This window comes from Scyliorhinus torazame, chromosome 5 (genome assembly GCF_047496885.1).
Source record: "Scyliorhinus torazame isolate Kashiwa2021f chromosome 5, sScyTor2.1, whole genome shotgun sequence".
Taxonomy (NCBI): Eukaryota; Metazoa; Chordata; class Chondrichthyes; order Carcharhiniformes; family Scyliorhinidae; genus Scyliorhinus; species Scyliorhinus torazame.
In genome coordinates, this window is record NC_092711.1 from 101,402,721 (window position 1) to 101,425,431 (window position 22,711).

At 51.3% G+C, this 22,711-nt stretch overlaps 2 protein-coding genes and 1 long non-coding RNA gene across 6 annotated transcripts in view; 1 reads left to right on the forward strand and 2 right to left on the reverse strand.

Moving 5' to 3' along the window:
- The window catches only part of LOC140419231 (uncharacterized), a 28,441-nt gene extending 17,471 nt beyond the window's left edge, over positions 1–10,970 (reverse strand). The window contains exon 1 of the transcript XR_011945638.1: positions 10,439–10,970. The gene's annotated coding sequence lies outside the window, so the exon portion shown is untranslated. The remainder of the gene's footprint in view (positions 1–10,438) is intronic.
- Positions 1–22,711, forward strand: part of LOC140419227 (uncharacterized) — a 408,534-nt gene that overhangs the window by 167,352 nt on the left and 218,471 nt on the right. The window contains exon 1 of one of the 4 annotated variants that reach the window (XR_011945625.1): positions 20,507–20,637. The exons of 2 other annotated variants lie outside the window; for them this stretch is intronic. The gene's annotated coding sequence lies outside the window, so the exon portion shown is untranslated. One more of the 4 variants, XR_011945624.1, reaches the window with a different exon arrangement.
- LOC140419247 (uncharacterized) lies at positions 13,619–20,373 on the reverse strand. The gene is made up of 3 exons (XR_011945649.1): positions 19,982–20,373; positions 16,685–16,908; positions 13,619–14,758 (listed from the first exon to the last, which is right to left on the reverse strand). It is a non-coding gene; the product is annotated as an uncharacterized lncRNA (long non-coding RNA).

Here is a 22,711-nt window from a genome sequence, read left to right on the forward strand (position 1 = left end):
GGAGGGGGATGGGGGGGTCCGTGCCGGGGTGGAGGTTGGGGGTGGGGGTCCGTGCTGGGGAGGGGGATAGGGGGGGTCCGTGCCGGGGTGGAGGTTGGGGGGGGGGGTCCGTGCCGGGGAGGGGGATGGGGGGGGGGTCCGTGCCGGGGAGGGGGATGGGGGGGGTCCGTGCTGGGGAGGGGGATGGGGGGGTCCATGCCGGGGTGGAGGTTGGGGGGGTGGGTCCGTGCCGGGGAGGGGGATGGGGGGGGGGTCCGTGCTGGGGAGGGGGATGGGGGTCCGTGCTGGGGAGGGGGATGGGGGGGTCCGTGCCGGGGTGGAGGTTGGGGGGGGTCCGTGTCGGGGCGGGGGATGGGGGGGGGTCCGTGCTGGGGAGGGGGATGGGGGGGTCCGTGCCGGGGTGGAGGTTGTGGGTGGGGTCCGTGCCGGGGAGGGGGATGGGGGGGGTCCGTGCTGGGGAGGGGGATGGGGGGGTCCTTGCCGGGGTGGAGGTTGGGGTGGTGGTCCGTGCCGGGGAGGGGGATGGGGGGGGGGGGTCGTGCTGGGGAGGGGGATTGGGTGTCCGTGCCGGGGTGGAGGTTGGGGGGGGTGTCCGTGCCGGGGTGGAGGTTGGGGGGGGTCCGTGCTGGGGAGGGGGATGAGGGGGTCCGTGCCGGGGTGGAGGTTGGGGGGGGTCCGTGCCGGGGTGGAGGTTGGGGGGGGGGGGGGGAGTCCGTGCCGGGGAGGGGGATGGGAGGGCAAGTGAGTTGGTCCACCTGGCCAGGTGCCAGCCTCCAACAGTTGGACCCATGCGGTCCATGCCACCTTGCTGGGGGGAGGAGGGGATATGGGCAATGATGACATGTCGTTGTTCCCCTCCCCCCAACAGGCCGTCATGTTTTCAGATCATCCAGCGATGTTGGCCGCCGTGGCGGTAGCCGCTCATGTCTATGTTGCCCTGGATGAGGAGGACGAGGAGGAGGAGGAGCGTGCCAGGCTGCTGCAAAGGGGCAGGCGGCAGCCGCCCAGGCTGGAGGGACACCTGACCGACAGGACGAGGAGGGGGAGGAGGACATCGCGGCCCCACGGCAACGGAGGCACCCGAGGGCGCCCCGTGTGTACCGGCCCAGGCAGTCATACCAGGACCTCACGGACCGGGAATGCAGGAGGAGACTCCGGATGAGCCGGGAAACCGTGGCACACATCTGCCACCTGCTGGCACACCTGTCACCGCGTGGCACTGGCGGGGGACACCCTCTCCCCGTGTCCGTCAAGGTTACGGTGGCCCTGAACTTTTATGCAACGGGGTCATTCCAGGCACCGAGTGGGGACCTGTCCGGCATATCGCAGACATCGGTGCACCGGTGCATCCGGGCAGTGACAGATGCCCTATATGCCATGGTGCACCGCTACATCCGCTTCCCCGTGGACCGGGCCAGCCAAGATGCCCGGGCCGTGGGCTTCTCTGCCGTGGCCGGGTTCCCCATGGTCCAGGGCGCGATCGATGGGATGCACGTCGCCGTGCGGCCACCTGCAGATAACAGGGCCGTGTTCACTAATAGGAAGGGGACCTATTCGATGAACGTACAGGTGGTCTGCGACCACCGCATGATGATCCTGCACGTCTGCGCCCATCACCCAGGCTGTGTACACGACTCATTCGTGTTGTCGCGGTCATCCATCCCCGGCATGTACGAGGGACGCCATCCCCGGCTGAGGGGCTGGTTGCTGGGCGACAGGGGCTACCCATTGCGATCGTGGCTGATGACGCCTATACGGAGGCCACGCAATGAGGCGGAGAACCGCTACAATGATGCCCATGTAGCGACAAGGGGAGTGTTAGAGAGGTGCCTTGGCGTGCTGAAGATGCGTTTCAGGTGCCTGGACCTCTCTGGGGGCGCCCTCCAGTATCGGTCAGATAGGGTCGGCCGCATTATTGTGGCGTGCTGCGTCCTGCACAACATAGCCCAACAGAGGGGCGATGTGCCGCAGGCAGAGGAGGGCGGAGTGGAGGAGCAGCAGGAAGAGGCGCAGTCCTCCCCAGATGAGGGGGATGGGGGTAATGGTCAGGGCAGACGGGGTAGACACAGGCGGGTGGCTGTCCACCGTTACCGGCTGGCCCAGCGGGCACGGGACAGACTGATAGACGCCCGCTTCACTGACTAGATGGGCGTGGGAATCGGGTAGTATGGCCACAGACCGCACACCATGGCAACAGCCGACCACCCACACCCCCCACCCATCCACCCACCCGCACCCTCACCCCCCTCCCCAACCCCACCCACCCCACCCGCATGCACACCACCCCCCCCCATTGCCGATCCACCTGCGGCACAATGGGCCGGGCTCACACAGTTGCGGGTGGACGCGTGTCTATCGCAGGCCATGGAGGATGATGACAACCCGCCCTGCGGTGAGCTCCTGGCTCTACATCGTTGGACTATGTCTGACCCATGGCCACAGTACCACCATCCACCCGGACCATCCCTGCATGCGGCTGTGACACTGCAGCGCACGGTCCCGTCCTCTGCCCAGGGGATGTTGATGGCGGCCCAGGGGGAAGGGGGCAGACTCACCTGGGGCTGAGGTAAGACCACCCCTCACACACACACTTGCGCTCAACGTACATGACACCCCCGCACACTTTGGACAGAGCACAAAGGCAGCTTCTGTAGGTGTAACATTGACTTTAATAACCAAAGGAGTTCATGCACGTGCCCTAGCCCCTGAAACTCATCTGTGCCCTGCAACCGTGCCAACTTACTCAGTGTCTAATTGTTTGGCCTTACGGGCCCTTTGACTACGTCTACGTGGTTCCCCAAACGGTACAGCAGAACTGGAGGTGGACTCCTGTGATTCCTGCCCTCTGACACTGGATCCCTTTGGCGGCCGTTTCCTGGGGCGTCCTGGCCTAGATGGGCCAGGCTGCGGCCCGGGCGACTGGGATGGCGAGCTGCCAGCCTGTCCTGCCCGTTGCCCACCCGATGCACCTGGGACGGAAGGGGGGGAGTCCGAGGTGTCGCGGTGTACCGGGACCTCCCCTACGGAGGGAGCCGGGACGGACCACACCACCTCCTCCTCCCTCGGGGTGCCCGATGGCCCCCAGGCCTCTACATGGGTGGGGGATGCTAACGGACTGGCCATCCGACGCCCCCCCGACATCTGGCGCTGCCAGTCCTGGAGGCCCGTGCTGGTATCGACAGGGGTCTGCAGGTTTGCAGCCATGGAGCCCAGGGGGTTGGCAAACCCTGTCTGTGACAGTGCGACGCCAGCTCGCACATGGCCACTGGCGCCGATGCCCTCAGCGATGGCCTGCAGAGACTGGGCCATGGCCTGCTGAGACTGGGCCATGGCCTGCAGAGACTGGGCCATGGCCTGTTGAGACTGGGCTATGGCGTTGAGCGCCTCTGCCATCTGGCGCTGGCTCATGGCCTCCTGTGAGAGGGCAGCCATTTCCAGGGCCACAGACGCCGCCTGCACGGAAAGCCTCAGGCCTCGCAAACCGTTCCCCATGTCTGACACCGTCGCACCCATTGCCTCCACCGCGGACGCCACCCGTGCGGTGTCGGCCTGGGTGGCACGCATGACCGGCACCACTCCCAGCTCCTGGACGCGGGTGGACTCCTCCACCTGCGACCACAGCCGCCGCAAGCCGCCCGTCACCCTCTTCGCTCGTCTCCGGGTCGGTGGTTGCATCAGATCTGTGTGTGGGTGTGGTAACTCCAGGAACCCGGGATCCATCTGGGCGGCAGATGTTCGCTTGGGCTGGGCTGCCCTCCGACCGCCCGGCCCCTCTGCTGCTCCTACCTCCACCTGCTGTACCGGGACGGCTGTGTTGTGCGCACCAGTGAGTGTACCAGACGCCTCATCACTAAAGTGCCCAACCGTGGTGAGTGTTTCTGCGATGGTGGAGGGTGTTGGTGACAGCAGTGGCGTTGTGTCGTGCTCTTCGTCCCACGGCACTTTGGGGTGGGGGTTCGTCTCCACCCATCCACTCTGAGTCACTGTCCGGTATTTCGTCTTCCCGGGTAGTGGTGTCCCGGGTAGTGGTGTCCCGGGTAGTGGTGTCCCGGGTAGTGGTGTCCCGGGTAGTGGTGTCCCGGGCAGTGGTGTCCCGGGCAGTGGTGTCCCGGGCAGTGGTGTCCCGGGCAGTGGTGTCCCGGGCAGTGGTGTCCCGGGCAGTGGTGTCCCGGGCAGTGGTGTCCCGGGCAGTGGTGTCCCGGGCAGTGGTGTCCCGGGTAGTGGTGTCCTGGGTAGTGGTGTCCTGGCTCGGATGTGACGGGGGCCTGTGGCTGCCCCCCTCGTCGCTGGGTGGTCGCTCCCGCACGTGACGGGGGTGTCGTCTCCCTGTTGCTCCAGGTCTTTCCGTCTCCCGTGGTGTGCGAGGGGCATCCTGCGGGCTTCGCATGCTGGAGGGTGCGGGTCTCTCCGTCTCCCGTGGTCTCCGAGGGGCATCCTGCGGGCGTCGCATGCTGGAGGGTGCGGGTCTCTCCGTCTCCCGTGGCCTCCGAGGGGCATCCTGCGGGCGTCGCATGCTGGAGGGTGCGGGTCTCTCCGTCTCCCGTGGTCTCCGAGGGGCATTCTGCGGGCTTCGCATGCTGGAGGGTGCGGGTCTCTCCGTCTCCCGTGGTCTCCGAGGGGCATCCTGCGGGCGTCGCATGCTGGAGGGTGCGGGTCTCTCCGTCTCCCGTGGCCTCCGAGGGGCATCCTGCGGGCGTCGCATGCTGGAGGGTGCGGGTCTCTCCGTCTCCCGTGGTCTCCGAGGGGCATCCTGCGGGCGGTCTGCATCTGCGGGGATGGGTGCCTGGACGTTTGGTCCTACGATACACAATGAAGCATGCATGGTTAGACATCAGGCAGTGATCAGGTGATACGGGGAAGGGGATATAGGGGAGGGGGGATATGGGGACGGGCTGTCGGTGGCTCACTTGCTAGTACGCCCCCGACCTCTGCATCAGCAACCTCCCGGTCCTCAGGTCCGCCAGCCAGTTCCAGGGCCCTTTCCTGGTGTTCGGTCAGTGGCCTCTCATCAGCGGGGCCTCCTCCAGTCCTCACATCCTCCCTATTGTTGTGTGCGCGCTTCTCCTGTGGGGGGGGGGGGGGTGGCTGGGGTAAAAGGCAACACTGTTAGGCAGGTATATGAATGCACGCCATCGGTTGCGCGTGCATTGCAGAGGTTAAGGTTAGGGCTGGATTCACTTGGGGTTATGGGGGAGGGGGGATATGGGGGAGGGGGGGATATGGGGAGGGGGGATATGGGGGAGGGGGGATATGGGGGAGGGGGGATATGGGGGAGGGGGATATGGGGGAGGGGGGATAAGGGGAGGGGGGATATGGGGGAGGGGGGATATGGGGGAGGGGGGATATGGGGGAGGGGGGGATATGGGGGAGGGGGGGATATGGGGGAGGGGGGATATGGGGGAGGGGGATATGGGGGAGGGGAGATATGGGGAGGGGGATATGGGGGAGGGGGATATGGGGGAGGGGGATATGGGGGAGGGGGGATATGGGGAGGCTCACCCTGCCTGCTCTGACGAGGTCGTTCACCTTCTTGTGGCACTGGGTGCCTGTCCGTGGTGTCAGGGCCACAGCGGTGACAGCCTCTGCCACTTCCCTCCACAGACGCTGGCTGTGGCGTGGGGCAACTCTGCGGCCGTGCCCGGGATACAGGGCGTCCCTCCTCTGCTCCACCACGTCCAGGAGCGCCTCCACATCGCGTGACTCGAACCTCGGGGGGGAGCAGCGCGGCCTTATGAGCCGTCACGCCGTGCGGCGCGTATGACACTGCACGGCGTGAACCACTGCGCAAGCGCGGATCCCGTTACGTCACTGCTAGCCCATTTCGAGCTGGAGACTATCGACCCATTTTTCCGACGTGACGCAAGTCGGATTTGCGCCGTGTTTTGCGCCGATCGGCGGACTTTCCACCGATAACGGAGAATTTTGCCCCTGGTTTCAGGGTTTGTAACAGAGAGAACAGGCCTGTCCTGTGTGTGTCACCCAGCAAGCTGCTGTGGAAGCTTTGTTACTGAGAGCCAGAGAGAGCTCATTCTATTCACAGTCAATGAATTTCTGACATTTTATCATAGAATTTACAGTGCAGAAGGAGGCCATTTGGCCCATCGGGTCTGCACCGGCTCTTGGAAAGAGCACCCTACCCAAGTTCAACACCTCCACCCTATCCCCATAACCCAGTAACCCCACCCAACACTAAGGGCAATTTTGGACACTAAGGGCAATTTATCATGGCCAATCCACCTAACCTGCACATCTTTGGACTGTGGAGGAAACCGGAGCACCCGGAGGAAACCCACGCACACACGGGGAGAATGTGTACACTCCGTACAGACAGTGACCCAAGCCGGGAATCGAACCTGGGACCCTGGAGCTGTGAAGCAGTTGTGCTATCCACAATGCTACCGTGCTGCCCCCTTATCATATTAGAAATAAGCAGAAAACCTAAATTCTAAAGTTAGTCTCAGCGGCCGTGACAATTATCATCGATTGTTGGAAAAACCCATCTGGTTCGCTCATGCCCTTTAGGGAGGGAAATCTGCCGCCTTTACCTGGTCTGGCCTCCATGTGACTCCAGACCCACAGTAATATGTTTGACTCTAGTGCCGAGCAGGCCACTCAGTTGAAGGGAAATTAGGGATGGGTAACAAATCCCGACCTTTCCAGTGACGTCCACATCCCATAAAACAATCCAAAATAAATCCTCACCCCCTTCAGCTCCCCCGACATGCTTCACTCCACCATTGGCAGAGGCACTTTCACCTACCGAGGTCCTGATTGAGCTGCTGTCTTTCCCCATTCTTGTTCAGTTTTTCAATATTTATATATTTAAATCTCGATTGAAACATAGTCTTGTTGTGACGCTGAGATCCAGAGGATTTTAAATCTGTTAAAGTCAATCCCCATCGAGTACACAGGACTCAACTGGTCCGAACTTTTTATGTCATAAATAAACCAAGATCTTACAAGATGTTTATCGGGGAGTTGTTTTTCTCTAAGACCAGGGATGGTCAAACTCTATCCCAAAGTTCAGATATGGGCCTTGAGCCTGGGCTATGGGGCCCACGTACATGGAGCATTATTCCTGGATGTCCTTTATCCCTGAATTTAATCACATCCCAATTGGGGGCCATGCCGTCAGCTGACTGTACTCTAAGCTCTGGAATTTCATCCCTAAACCTGTACTTTTCCACTTCATTTTCCACCTTTAAAACTCTCCTTATAACAAAACTCTCTGACCAAGACTTTGGTCATCTGACCCAATGTGTCCTCATATTCCTGTGAAACTGCTTGGCACATTTAATAATGTTTAAAATCGTGATGTAAGTATAAGGTGTCATCGTTCAGTCAGACCTAATCTGATCACTGAGTGAATGAGTTATTTGTTAGAATGAGAGTGAAGGAGTGGGATTGATTCACAGCCTGAGTCACCAGTTTAAGGACAGGAGGAGAGAGAATCTGGAGAGGAGAAAAGAATCAGGAGGAGACTGGAGACTGAATCTGGAACAATGAGCAGAGAGGGGGAGGGGAGTGTGTGGGACTGAGATTCGTAGATTTGGGAGAATGCACCATAGAAACTGGAATGGTCTGTTCTGAATTTCTATCCTGCATTTACACTGAAAACCTCCTTTTACTGGGAGTTAGAGGGAGAGGATTTGCAGACAGAAAATTCAACGTCACAATCTTGACAAGATCTTTCAGAATGACTTATTCCATGTGTCTGATTATGAAAGGAGAATGATTGATCTTTCTGTGGGGAAAGTTTTAAAATAATTTTGACTGAGAAAGCCTGAGACACACAGACACAAGGGCCAGCAGTGCATCTCGGATTCAAACATGAGGTGTGCAAACGGGTCTGGTTTAGTGTCAGACGTTACTAGGGAGAGGAATGGAGCTGGGAGCTCGGGAATGAAAACAATTAATTTGATTTTCCCAATATTTAATTGGAGGAAATGTCTGCTGATCCACCACTGGATATCAGACAAACAGGCTGAGAATTTAACAAAGGTGGAGAAGTGGAGAGAGGTGGTGGTAGAGCTGGGAGAGGAGAGGGGTGCTGGAGATGGGGCAGTAATTTGTAAGGATGGTGGAGTCAAGGGTTTGCTTTTTGACAAGGGTCGAATGACAGCAGAAGGGGAGGGACAGTACCTGATAGAGAAAAGATTCAACTAAGTCAGTGAACATGGGGAAGTTGGGTGATCTGTTTTGTGGGAATAGGCTCGATGGAGCAGGAGCTGGATCTCATGGACAAGATGAGCTCTGAGAGGGCATGAGGGAAGATGGTAGAGAAGCTAGAGAAAGGTGCAGTTCTGTGGAAAGATCATTTAGATCCGAAGATTAACTCTGATTCTCCTCCACATTGCTGGAGGATGTGCTGATGACAGGGGGACTGGAGAAGGGGGTAGTGTCAGAGGTCTACGGAGCTCTTTTGGAAGAGGAGAAGGCACCACTGGAAGGGATCAAAGGAAAATGAGAGGAAGAGTTGGGAGAGGAAATGGAGGAGGGGTTCTGGTGTGAGGTGCAGCGGAGTCAATGCCTCTACCTTGTGTGCGAGGTTGGAGCTGATACAGCTGAAATGAAAATGGAAAAAAAAGAAAATGAAATGAAAATCGCTTATTGTCACAAGTAGGCTTCAAATGAAGTTACTGTGAAAAGCCCCTAGTCGCCACATTCCGGCGCCTGTTCGGGAGGCTGGTATGGTGGTATACAGAGCCCACTCATGAGGGCAAGGATGAGCCGATTCTTTGAAGGAGTCGAAGATGTGTGTGAACGCTGCGGGGGGGAGGGGGGTCCAGGTCGCCATATTTGGGGTAGGAGACCATATTTGGGGTGTTGGACCGGCCAGGGTTGGAAACGGGTGCGGAGGCACATGTTGTAGCCTTCGCCTCGTTGATCGCCCAAAGACGGAACCTGATGGGTTGGAGAGCAACCTCTCCACCCTGGCGCGGCGGGGGGATCTGTTGGAATTTTTGACTCTTGAGAAGGTTAAGTTTGAACTGAGGGGAAGGACATAGAGGTTCGACAATTCATGGACATTATTCATTATGCACTTTCATGAACTGGATAACATCGAACATTAGTTTGGGGTGGGGGGGGCGATAATGGAGGTGAATGGGGGATTCCTGATTCCTTTTTGTCAGTTGTTTATGTGAACATGTGGGCGAATGTTTTGGCTTTGGTGGGAGGATGGGATTGTTGTTATTGATATGGGGATTGACATATTTGTTACTGATTATTGTTTATTGTTGGTGGGTGTAAATTTGGGAGAAAATGATTCTCTCTTCACAGATGCTGCCAGATCTGCTGAGTTTATCCAGAATTTTCTGTTTTATCTCAGATTTCAAGAACCTGCAGTATTTTGCTTTTATTAAATTAACTCTTGAGCTGATAAATGGTGTTAATGAGCACAAAATAGAAGTTTTACTGCTTTACAAAGCTCTGATAAAGCCACAATTTGAGTATTGGATCCATTTTTGGTCACCACTCTTCAGGAAGAATGTGAAGGTCCTTGAGAAGGTGCAGAAGAGATTTTGCAGAATGGTTCCGGCAGAGGCGGTTGAGGAGCGATTTAATTCAGATGTAGAAGATTCTGATGGGTTTAGGTAAAATAGACAAAGAAAATCTGTTCCCATTCACTGGTTGCACAAGAACTCGGGGACATATTCAGGTTTTGTAAAAGATATGGGAGATGTGAAGGGGATCGATTTTGCAGTCAATGGTAATGACTCTAAAGTTGTGGCTCAGGGGAGGGCAGAAATGGACACGATGAATATTTTCAAAAGGCAATTGGATAAATATTTAATGGAAATAAACCTGCGAGGATAGAGGGATGGAACAGGGGAATGGGACTGACTGGACTGCTCTTGCGAACTAGCATAGACTCAGTGGGCCGAATAGCCTCCGCTATGCCACAATGACTATGACTATTTTCTGTAATCACATCGTATAATTTAACTTTGGGATTCAGCAGCGGCACAGTGGTTAGCACTGCTGCCTCACAGCATCAGGGACCCGGGTTCAATTCCAGCCTTTGTTGGAGTTTATACATTCTCCCCTTGTCTGCATGGTGCTCCGGTTTCCTCACCGTCCAAAGATGTGCAGGTTAGTGGATTGGCTATGCTAAATTGCCTCGGATGTGTAGTTCAAGTTCTGGGTTATGCGTATAGGGTGGGGTGGATGGAGGAAGCATAAATGGGTAGAGTGCTCATTTTGAAGGGTTGGTGCTGGATGCCCCCCCCCCTCTCTGCACTGTAGGGATTCTTTGATCACTCAAGGAAATCTGTGCTCTGCACTCCCTCTGAGGCCATTCTATTCTCCCAAGGTTTGTTGCCCAGAGTTGAGTTTTCAAGGTGTGGTCGAACCAGGGTTTCTGAATCTCGGGGTTTTTCCAGTCACACTGGGACCTGAAATCTTCCCTCACAGACAGAACAGACAAACATTTTACCTTGCACACTCAGATGCTGCTGATATTCAGGTTCTGATGTATCGCTGACTCTGTCAGATCACAATGTGATACTTGGTTTGAGTTTCCCATCGATCAATGCTCCACTTTTAACTTCCTGAAAAAGAAAGTTACAAAGACCTTCAACTGTTTGTCTAAGATATAAATTGAGGTGACATAAAATTTGTCTTGGTTTGAGTTTGCTGTGTGTAAATCCTCCCCTTCTAACCCCCTATAAAAGGAGTTTCCAGAATCCATCACTGTCAGTCACAACATTCTCTCCTCCTGCCGACAGGCCAGGGAGCACTGCGCATGCGCCCTGCTGCAATATGGCTGCCGTTATTCTGGGTCTGTGATGCAGAGCAGCCCAACAACGTCCTTTGCAAACACAGGATCAGGAGCTTCTTACTCGGGGTTTGAGGCATTCATGCTGTGTTTATAAAGCCCCCTTCCCTGCCACTCCGCTGTCTCTGCCCCCACACCTCGCGACCCCGTGACTCAGTTCATCGGATCATTTTTCCCCTCGCCGCCCAAGTCCAGGCATGTACCGCACTGCGCATGCCCCATTCAGAGGCCGCACTGCGCATGCTCTCGTCAGAGACTGCACTGCGCATTCTCCACTTACAGCTTGGTGGTGCGCCTGCGCAGGAAGCTCCTGCGGGCTGAATAGGACACAATCTTCCACGCGGAGAATGCTGGGTCTTTATCCAACCATTAAAATGCAATATTGATCAATCGAATTTGTTGCTTTGTGATCCGATTTCAATTGGAGCCACGTGCCAAGATGTCACATTATTAAATTAATTGATACAGCAACCAAAGTGCATATGAAGTATCTGAATGATACTAAATGGGCGGCACGGTGACATAGTGGCTAGCACTGCTGCTTCACAGTGCCAGAGACCCGGGTTCAATTCCGGCCTCGGATAACTGTGGGAAGATTGCAGTTTCTCCCCGTGTCTGTGTGGATTTCCTCCCACAGTCCGAAGATGTGCAGGTTAGGTGGATTGGCCGCGATATATTGGTGTACAAAAGATTAGGTGGGTCATCGGGATAGGGTGAAGGCATGGGATTAACTGGGGTGCTCTTTCCAAGGGCTGGTGCAGGCTCGAATGGCCTCCTGCTGCACTGTAGATTCTACGATTCTTCCTCCAGTGTGACTGAGCTGTTATGTCAGCAAATAGGATGACCGAGTTAATTCATTTCCACATTCGCCTGGAGGCACATTCACCTTGGACCCAAGATGGCGCCGGAGCGTGGCGACTCTCTGTGAGCTCTACCAAATAGATCCCCTTTTTACATCTCTTATAATCGTACTAATCTTTTAAAACTAATTGAACACGAACATTAACACTAACCTTTACTCCTGTATGCTTCACCTGATGCCGGTGTCTATGTATTTACATTGTGGACCTTGTGTTGCCCTTTTATGTATTTTCTTTCTATTTTCTTTTCTTTAATGTACTAAATGATCGGTTTGAGCTGCTCTTAGAAAAATACTTTTCACTGTTCCTCAGTACACGTGACAATAAACAAATCCAAATCCAAAGAATTTTGTGGTGGGATTTTACACTTGTGATTGAAGCTCAGTCAGTGAATTTAAACCCTTCTACTAATGAGTTCCACATTCTTAGCACTGTTCAGTCTAAGAAAAGCCAAAAAATACTACAGATGATGGAAATCTGAATTAACAACAAAAATAATAATCTAATAATAATCTTTATTAGAGTCACAAGTAGGCTTACATTAACACTGCAATGAAGTTACTGTGAAAAGCCCCGAGTCGCCACGTTTCGGCGCCTATTTGGAAACACTGGAGGAGAATTTAGAATGTCCAATTTACCTAACAAGCACGTCCTTCAGGATATGTGGGAGGAAACTGGAGCACTCGGAGGAAACTCATGCAGATACGGAGAGAACGAGCAGACTCCGCACAGACAGTGACCCAAGCCAGAATCGAAATACTCACAGATCTGGTAGTGTCTGTGGAGAGAGTGACATGGTTTACATTTCATGTCTAAGATCTTTCATCAGAACTACACTGCATCAGCACAGATCTGAAAGGTCAACTGTTTCTCAATCCCCAGATGTTGCCAGATATGCTGGGTATTTCTAGTATTTTCTATTTTAATGTCTAGTGGGCTAAACAGCTGGCTTGTGATGCAGAGCGAGGCCAGCAGCGCGTGTTCAATTCCCGTACCGGCCTCCCCGAACAGGCGCCGGAATGTGGCGACTAGGGGCTTTTCACAGTAACTTCATTGAAGCCTACTTGTGACAATAAGCAATTATTATTATTATTAGTTAAAGAGAATTGCTCCTTAGATGCATTACTAAGTTATATTTATTTTTATCCTTATACAAGTGACAACATCTTCCAGTTGTCTACCCTGTAAAACACTTCTATACGGTTATATTGCTCAATCATTCACTTTTCCAAAGGAAATGTCCCTAGCCTGCTCAATCTATCATGATGCGTATAACCTGTCAGTATAGAATTGCTCCAGTAAAACTTTCTTGCATCCTTTCCAGTGCTTCTAAATACACTTTATAATAAGGAGATCTGAGCTAATTAGAGCAGCAAACTCGACATTGTCCCCAAATGCCTGCAAGTTGTAGTGCTTAAGTTTTTCCCCCCATTAGCTGAATATAAGATGGAATGAGCAGGTTCAACAAGCCGATCGCTAACATTATGGGGCATCTACAATGGTGTGTCCTTTCCCTACAGTGAAACAGTGGGATGTTTTACTCATAATCTGTCAATTATGACATGAAAAATTGCGTTTCTGAGAACAACAGGTTTTCAATGAAGTGGCTCGAGGTCAGATTATGTTTTAAACATATTTTCTGAGCAGTGATAGGCTGTACTTGTAATTTACGTGTACTTTTACTTACAGTTCAGTCCAGCTTGCTCAGATTTCATGCTCTCATAATTGTCCTTCACGTTCATAAATTCCCAAGTTCATAATACGAGCCTTGGACGCACTCTTCTCTCCCTCAAACTGAATGTAAAATTCGAACATGTATGATCGTGTCCACCTAGGGCTGCCTTCACCATGAAGTTACTAATTAATCCCATCTCATTGCACAATACCAAGTCTAGTACCTCCCTTTGGGTGGTTCCAGAAATCAGAACACACAGAGCAGCAAAAGATGTTTGTAGTTGGACTCGGCACACAAAGTAAGTTTGTTCAGTCAACAACTTAATATAATGGGTTTACAGATGACAATTAACATAGTAACTCTGTCAAAAATGTTGAATACTAATAGAGCAAAATACTGCGGCTGCTGAAATCTGAAATAAACACACATGTCCATCCGAGGCCAGCTGCAATGCTCCAGTGATACCCAATGTAAACTGGAAGAACAGCAACTCTTCTTCCTGTTAGACACTTTACAGCCTCCCCCATCTGCCCTTCGCTGTTCAGTTGCTTCCATTTCATATTCGGCTGTCTCACCATTTTTCCACCGTTAATACTCTTCATTCCTTAATGACCCCTTTGTCTTATGTCCATGACAAATTTGTCCATGCGGCACGGTGACACAGAGGTTAGCACTGTTGCCTCACAGCACCTGGGACCCAGGTTCAATTTGGCCTTGGGAGTTTGCACATTCTCCCTGTGTCTGCATGGTTTTTCTCCGGTTTCTTCTCACAGTCTAAAGATGTACAGGTTTGGTGGATTGGCTGTGCTAAATTGCCTCTTAGTGTCCAAAGGTGTGCAGGTTAGGTGGCGTTACGGGGATTGGGTGTGATAGTGGGCCTCGGTAGGGAGTGGGAGCTCTTTCAGAGGATCGGTGCAGCCTTGATGAGCCGAATGGCCTCCATCTGCCCTGTAGGGATTCCATATCTGTTGGTGGATTGGCCATGCTAAATTGCCCCAGGGTGTCCAAAGATGTGCAGGTTAGGTTTAGTTACGGGGTTTCAGGGATAGGGCGGGAGCCTGGTTAGGGTGCTCTTTCAAAGGATCAGTGCAGACTCAATGGGCTGAATGGCCTCATTATGCATTGTAGGTATTCTATTCTATTCTTGTCTATTCTACCTGGTCTTCTATTCTGCCCACCTCCTGTGCCACTTTCCAACTATATAATCCATCTATCTGTCCATTCCTACCCTACCCTCCTATACTGCTGTGAATGATCATTTAAATGAGTGTACTGCTCAACTCTGTTTCTCTCCACAGATGTTGGCAGACCAGCTAAATCTATCCAGCAATATCTGATTTCATGCTAACAGTAATGTTGCTCATAAAGACAGATGCCAGCGATACGGTAATTGAAGCAGAGGAAATGGCAGAGATGGTTACAAATCACTTGTTCTCGGTCTTCCTGTGGAGGCAAAGCAGAAAGAGAGATGAGGAAAGGAGGTTCTGTGCGGATCTGCTGACAACCGCCTTTCTTTTTCACTGACGGGATTTGACCAACGGAATTGTTCACATCTTGTTCAAGGAAGGATCAAATAAAATTGGCACTTCCATTTCAAATCTGTTGTGAAGTAACATTCTCTCATTTGATTTGAAAGCTGACTGTTGTGAAGCTGCAACCGAGCACACTGGGCTTTGTGCCGCACTTTCTGTGGTGTCCTGGTCATCACATTCGCCGATTGAAAACCGGACAGAAACATTCTCAAATCTTTCACATTAACCGTGAGACAAGTTAGAATGATTTAAGTTTGTTGCTGGATGTTATCGGGATCTCGGGTGCTGCAGCCAATTCTATTTACTTTTACCCCGGCCTCAAAATGCATTCAGCAACATCAGAAATGCTGAATTGTCCTGAAGCAATGAGATAGCAAATATGTCCGCATTTTGACAAAGTTCACATATTAGCGGTTTGTCAGTCCACAACAAAATTGAATTGGTTTACAGCTTTAATTATCATCTGAAACATGCGCATAAAGACAGTTGCAAGCGATTCTGTGACTGAATTAGAGGAAATGGCAGAGATTTAATAGAGCCATCTTTTAAAATATCTGTCTTCACGATAACGAAATAGGAAAAAACACTCGGGGACTTGAGAAAAACGAGGCTCGGTACAGATCCTGTGGCATCCCTCTTTCTTCAACACGAACGGGATGAAGGCGCCAGAATGTTTCACACACAGAACAAAAAGGAATCAAATATAATGAAAATATCATTCTCAAATCTCTACCTGTAAAACTATCCCATTTCATTTCAATGCTGACTGTGCTCAATCCCAAATGAGCACAATGAAGAAGATTGCTTATTATCACAAGCAGGCTTCAATGAAGTTACTGTGAAAAGTCCCTAGTCACCACATTTCAGCGCCTGTTCGGGGAGGCTGATATGGGAATCGAACCATGCTGCTGGCCTGCCTTGGTCTGCTTTAAAAGCCAGCGATTTAGCCCAGTGTGCTAACCAGCCCTAATAGGGTTTGCATTTCCCAGTGCTCGAAACTTTGTCACAATGAAGCTCAGAGAATTGTGCTGGGTCTCAGGATTACTCACAGTAACAATACCACTACACCATCACCTCCCCAGTCAAGCGCTTTGCAGAGCTCGTCCGGGATATGAACACGGGACCTCTTGCATTTTGGAAACCCCTAAGCGCAAATCATACCCCATGGTCTCCATGGTATCTTCATGGAGTCAGTGTCTTTGTGAGTTTCCTCTTTAGACAATCAGGTGAAGCTTCGTCCTCACACAGAACACGTGTATGGTTTCCCCCCTCAGTGAATAGTGTGTTTTTCACGCTGTAACTGGTTAAAGCTCTTTCCACAGTCAGTTCGCTGGAACACTCTCACTCGGGTGTGTGTGTGTCTCGGTGCTTTTCCAGTCACACTGATGTTTGAAATATTTTCCCACAAACATTTTGATTCCACATTCATAGTCTGAGGATATTCTGGTCTTGATCAATTGAGTGACACTGTCAGATCTTAATGTGATATTTGGTTTCTGTTTCATGTCTGAAAACGCTTTCCTAATGCCATGTAAATGGAGTTGACAAAGGTCACATTATCAGCACAGGATAGAAATTCAGAACAGTTATTTCCAGTTTTGGGGGAACATATTTTTCTCTCTTCTGTCCCCAAAGCTGTAAATCCCCATCCCACATACTCTCCCTCCTCCCTGGGACTGAAATCCAAATAAAGTATGAGATAATTATTTCTGTATCCTGTTACCAAATTTATATAATTAGAGGTAAGAATATGCTTTATAAGTCACTTCATCCATGACTTGTGACGGACATTAATCTGAATCACCCTGACTGAGCAGACAGAATAACGTATGTTAACCTTGTGTCCAGAACTGACTTGTGTGGAGATTTGATGAGCAATCGCAAAGGTTGTTTCTCCAAATCTTCCAGGGTTTCCTTTGTTCTTCCTCTCCCTCTCGAACTAAGTTATACCGGATATCAGACTTAGGGCCCATTCTGGTTCTCTTCCTGCTGACTAAATAACTTCAATCAAATATGGAGAAGACTGAATCCACTGTTCAGTCCCTGCTCCAATCTCCATTCCTTTTTTAAAAAAATATATATTTTATTCAAAATTTTGTGGCCAAATATAACAGTACATAGTTTTTCTTTTGAACAACAACAAAGCAATATAAATAACCGTGGCCAATTTTAAACAAATCAATAAATAATATATAAACAAAAACAAAACTGAGTGGCAACTGCCTTGTCAAAAATAGTTACTCTCCAAAGATACAATCCAACAATCCTATATACATTACCTATAACAAGTGTCTATACATATAGAATGACATCCCTGAGAGTCCGTCCGGTTCCTTCCACCCCCTCCCCCCTGGGTTGCTGCTGTTGTCTTCTTCTTTTCCATTCCCTCTATCTTTCTGTGAGGTAGTCGACGAACGGTTGCCACCGCCTGGTGAACCCTTGAGCCGAACGCCTTAATACGAACTTGATCCGTTCTAACTTTATAAACACTGCCATGTCGTTTATCCAGGTCTCCACACCCGGGGGTTTGGCTTCCTTCCACATTAACAATATCCTGCGCCGGGCTACTAGGGACGCAAAGGCCAAAACATCAGCCTCTCTCGCCTCCTGCACTCCCGGCTATTCTGCAACCCCGAATACAGCCAACCCCCAGCTTGGTTCGACCTGGACCCCCACCACCTTCGAAAGCACCTTTGCCACCCTCACCCAGAACCCTATCCGCCACTATGGTCTTTGCCTCAAACATTACCCGCTTCCCCACGAATAAAGCCACCCCCCTGTTTTTTGCATCTAGCCCCGAATGAAACACCTGCCCCACCCATCCTTTGCGAAGTCTGACCTGGTCTATCAGTTTCAGATGCGTCTCCTGCAGCATAACCACATCTGCCTTAAGTTTTTTTAGGTGTGCGAGTACCCGTGCCCTCTTAATCGGCCCGTTCAGCCCTCTCACATTCCACGTGATCAGCCGGGTTGGGGGGCTCTTTACCACCCCCCCCCCTTGTCGACTAGCCATCTCCTTTTTCCATCCAGCTCCTCTCCCGGTTCCCACGTAGCCGTATCTCCCACCAACGGCACCCTCCCGCCCCGACCACCCCACCCCATACCAGCTCCCCCTTCTCCCCAGCAGCAGCAACCCAGTTAACCCCCCCCCCCCGCTAGATCCCTTTCTAGCGTAATTGCACCCCCCCATGTTGCTCCCAGAATTCAGCAAACTCTGGCCGACCTCGGCTTCCCCCCGTGACCTGGGCCCCCACTGTGCGAGGCCCCCTCCTTCCTGCTTCCCTGTTCCCGCCATGATTACCATAGCACGGGAACAAAGCCAGCGCTTCCCATTTGGCCCCGCCCCCAATGGCCGGCGCCCCCAGCTCCCCATCCTCCCTCCCCCCCTCCCCCACGACATGGGGAAGAGAGAAAAGTTACAGGGAAATCATCTCTTCCCGCATTTCCACCCCCCCTTCACCCCACGTAATCACCCCACCACTTTGTCCCAAACGTTCTTTTTCTAGCCCGCTTATTCCAGTTTCTCCTCGACAATAAATGTCCACGCCTCTTCTGCCGTTTCAAAGTAGTGGTGTTTCCCTTGATGTGTGACCCACAGTCTTGCCGGCTGCAGCATTCCAAATTTAACCTTCCTTTTGTGCAGCACCGCCTTGGCCCGATTAAAGCTTGCCCTCCTTCCCGCCACCTCCGCACTCCAATCTTGATATACGCGGATCACCGCGTTCTCCCACCTACTGCTCCGGGTTTTCTTTGCCCATCTGAGGACCATCTCTCTGTCCTTATATCGGAGAAATCTCACCACTATGGCTCGAGGAATTTCTCCAGCCCTCGGTCTTCGCGCCATAACTCGATAAGCTCCCTCCACCTCCAACGGGCCCGTCGGGGCCTCCGATCCCATTAACGAGTGAAGCCTCGTGCTCACATATGCCCCGACATCCACCCCTTCTGCACCTTCGGGAAGACCAAGAATCCTTAAATTCTTCCTCCTCGCATTATTCTCCAGCACCTCCAGCCTTTCCACACACCTTTTGTGTTGTGCCTCGTGCATCTCTGTCTTCACCACCAGGCCCTGTATTTCGTCCTCATTCTCAGCAGCCTTTGCCTTCACGACCCGAAGCTCCTGCTCCTGGGTCTTTTGCTCCTCCTTTAGCCCTTCAATCGCCTGTAATATCGGGGCCAACAGCTCCTTCTTCACCTCCCTTTTTAAGTTCTTCCACGCAGCGCCGCAGGAACTCTTGTTGGTCAGGGCCCCATATTAAACTGCCACCTTCCGACGCCATCTTGCTTTGTGCTTGCCTTCCTGGCCGCTGCTCTAGAGGATCCACCGCAATCCGGCCACTTTCCTCTCCTTTTTCCATCCGTGTCCAGGGGGATTCCCTTCTGGTTTACCGCACTGTTTTTAGCCGTTAAAATTGCCGTTGGGGCTCCTATTAAGAGCCCAAAAGTCCGTTCCACCGGGAGCTGCCGAAACATGCGACTTAGCTGGTCATCGCCGCACCCGGAAGTCCAATCTCCATTCCTGACATACCGACTCTATCCCTCTCCCTGGCAACAGTCTGAGACTTCGCCAGTCTCTTTGTAAACTTGGTTTCATACTTGATCCAATATGAGCTTCTGACCTCATAGAATTTACAGTGCAGAAGGAGGCCATTCCGGCCATCGAGTCTGCACTGGCCCTTGGAAAGAGCTCCCGAGCTAAGCCCACACCTCCACCTTCACCCGTAACCACCCCCCCCCAACCTTTTTAGATACTAAGGCAATTTACCATCGTTACCTCCCGATTCGACAATTCCATCACACACCTGGCTGCTCTCCCACATTCTACCTCTGGAAACTTAAAGCCATCCAAAAGTCTGCTACCCATGTCTTAATTCACAGCAAGTTCCTTTCCCCTATGATCCCTGTGCTCCGAACTTGCATTCGCTCCCAGTCAATTCTCACCCTTGTTTTCAAATCCCTCCATGGCCTCGTCTCTCCCTTTGTCTGTCATCTCCACAACCCCCTGAGATATCTGCACAGCTCTGATCCTGGACTCTTGTACTCTCGATTCTAATTACTTCGCCATGGTTTTAAGTTCCTTCTGCCCCAAGCACTGAATTCCCTCCCTAAACCTCCCGGTCTCCACCTCACTTACCTCCTTTCAGACTCTTTAAAACTCATCTCTTTGTCCACGTTTTTGGTCAATTGTCCTGATATCTCCTTTTGTGTCTGGGTGCCTCACTTTGTTTTAAAATGTTCCTGTGAAGTTGACTGGGATGATTTATGATGTTAAAGGTGTTATATAAATAGAAGTTGTTGTTGTTGACTGTAACCCTGACCTCCTGTTTTACAAAATCCCCATTGGTTTCACAACAAACTCTATCTCTGATGTTTTGCCCCCTGCGGGTTTGCAGCCTCTGTAAAGACGGCAGCCGTTAACTCAGGCCTGTCACCGGGAGCAGGCCGCAGTTGTCCCCCCGCTCGATGCAAACCCGGGCCCGGAAACGTCTTATTGGGGTTTGGAGCCTTCACCGGGTTTCAGTGAAACCTCCCGGCCGAGTCCAGCATCGGCACTGCGCATGCTCCAGCTCACCAGGCCCTGGGAATGATTGACGGCAGCTTTGGTCCAATAGGAAGAGAGGGGCGTAACTGGGAAACCGAGCGGAGCGGCTGGTCCTTTAACCAATCGGAGTGAATGAGGGGCGGGGCTGAGGCCCGGCCTCCCACGTGAATTGGAGCATGCGCAGTGCCGATGATAGCTCAGGATTCAGGTGGTCGGGTCGAAATTGTTCCCTGGTCAGATCCCGCTCGGTGAGTTATGTGGGATGGATAGAGCCGGTTGAGGGGTCGGGAGGCTTCATAAACACTCCGTGTAGGCCCTCAGCCCCGAATACGAAGCTCGAATACGGCAGTTGAACCGGCGAACGCTGCTCGGGCTTTTCCCCGAGACAGGCCCGAGTGGACGAAGTACGCGGCGGAGCGCATGCGTAGTGAGCGAGAGCGACGGCTTTGTTCCGCCTCCCATTCACCCTGATTGGTTGGAGGACCAGCCGCTCTCGGTCAGTCCTCCGGACACGTCCTCTGAACTGGAGCAAACCCTTCAGAATCATCCTGCAGATAGAAGTCTTGCAACACCAGGTTAAAGTGCAACAGGTTTGTTTCAAATCACTAGCTTTCGGAGCACTGCTCCTTCCTCAGGTGAATGAAGATGTAGGTTCTAGAAATATATATGTAGACAAAGATCCAAGACCAGGCTTTGAATGCGAGCATTTGCAACTAATTCAGTCTTTCCAGAGACAGGGGTGCGAGCATTTGCAGGTAATTAAGCCTTTAGAGATCCAGAGACAGGGGCATATCCTAGTTTGCGGACTATTAGAACAAATGTACATTTCTATAAAACCTTGTACTGCCACTGGACCTTCTGAAGTCTTTGAAAGCCAATGGAGTACTTTTGAAACATATTCACTGTTGTGATGTAAGAAGCTGTAAGTACGCATGTGTAATCGCATTTAGTTTTAAAACTGTTATTTTCAAAGTGTATTCACTGTCATTAGTAACAAGGACAGGGAAGCCCTTTTATACCTCGAACATGTGCCTCCTGTAGCCATTTCACTTTCTGTACCTTTTCTATATTAACTATGTATTGATTTCAGAGCAAAAAACAATAATTACATTAATGATTATTCTGTAGTGAACATTGATTATCATTAGTGAATTGGTGTATTAGGTAATTATATTGTAAAAACTAGATCTTTATTTTTAAAAATAACACTTTCAATCAAAATGTTTCCAGAAACTGCAGAGCTTTCAGAATTTGTTTGAAAAAATAAGTTACTTTTTAATTTTGAGAAGTTACTAGACATTGTGGGCTGGGCAGTGGTGTAATGGTATTATTTATTGGGCTAGTAATCCAGAGACCCAGATTAATGCTCTGGGGATCTGGGATCGAATCTGGCCATGACATCTTCACATTGAATAAAAGTCTCAAATTAAAAGTCTAATGATGAGATTGTGGATTGTTGTAAAAACCCGTCTGGTTCACTCATGTCCTTTGGGAATCTGCTCTCCTTATGTGGCCTGGCCTACATGTGACTCCAGATCCACAGCAATGTTGTGATTGATTTGTAAGTGCCCTCTGAAACACCTCACAAGACACACAGTTCAAGGGCAATTGGAATGAGAAGTAAATGCTGGCCCAGCCAGTGACCCCCACCTCCCGTGAATGAATAATTTTGAAGAAGGCTCAGTGAGGTACAGTGAAAAGTATTTTTTTTTAAAATATAAATTTTGAGTACCCGATTATGATGGGGCAATTTAATATGGCCAATCCGCTAAACCTGAACAACTTTGGGTTGTGGGGGTGAAACTCACGCAGACACGGGGAGAATGTGCAAACTCCACATGGAGTTTGGAGACAGTGACCCAGGGACGGGATTCCAACCCGGGTCCTCAGCGCCGTCGTCTCAGTGCTAACCACTGCGCCACATGCCGTTCTGAAAAGTATTGTTCTGCGAGCAGTCCAGACAGATTGTTCCATACATGAAAAAATCTAGGACATACGATAAATAAACAATGTAAATACATAGACACAGACACTGGGTGAAGCATACCGAGTGTAGTACTACTCAGTGTTACCAGTGTATCTGGTATTAACCAAATGTATTCATTAAAATTTACTGTATTAATTAGCTATAAGTCTGTCCAGATGATTAAATAAGTAGTGATCATTAATTGAGTTATAATTAATGAAACAATTTTTAAAAAAATTCAATGGACGTGGGCGTCGCAGGCTGTGCCAGCATTTATTACCCATCCCCCATTGCCCTTGAGGGCTGGTTAGAGTCAACCACATTGCTATGGGTCTGGAGTCACATGTCGGCCAGAC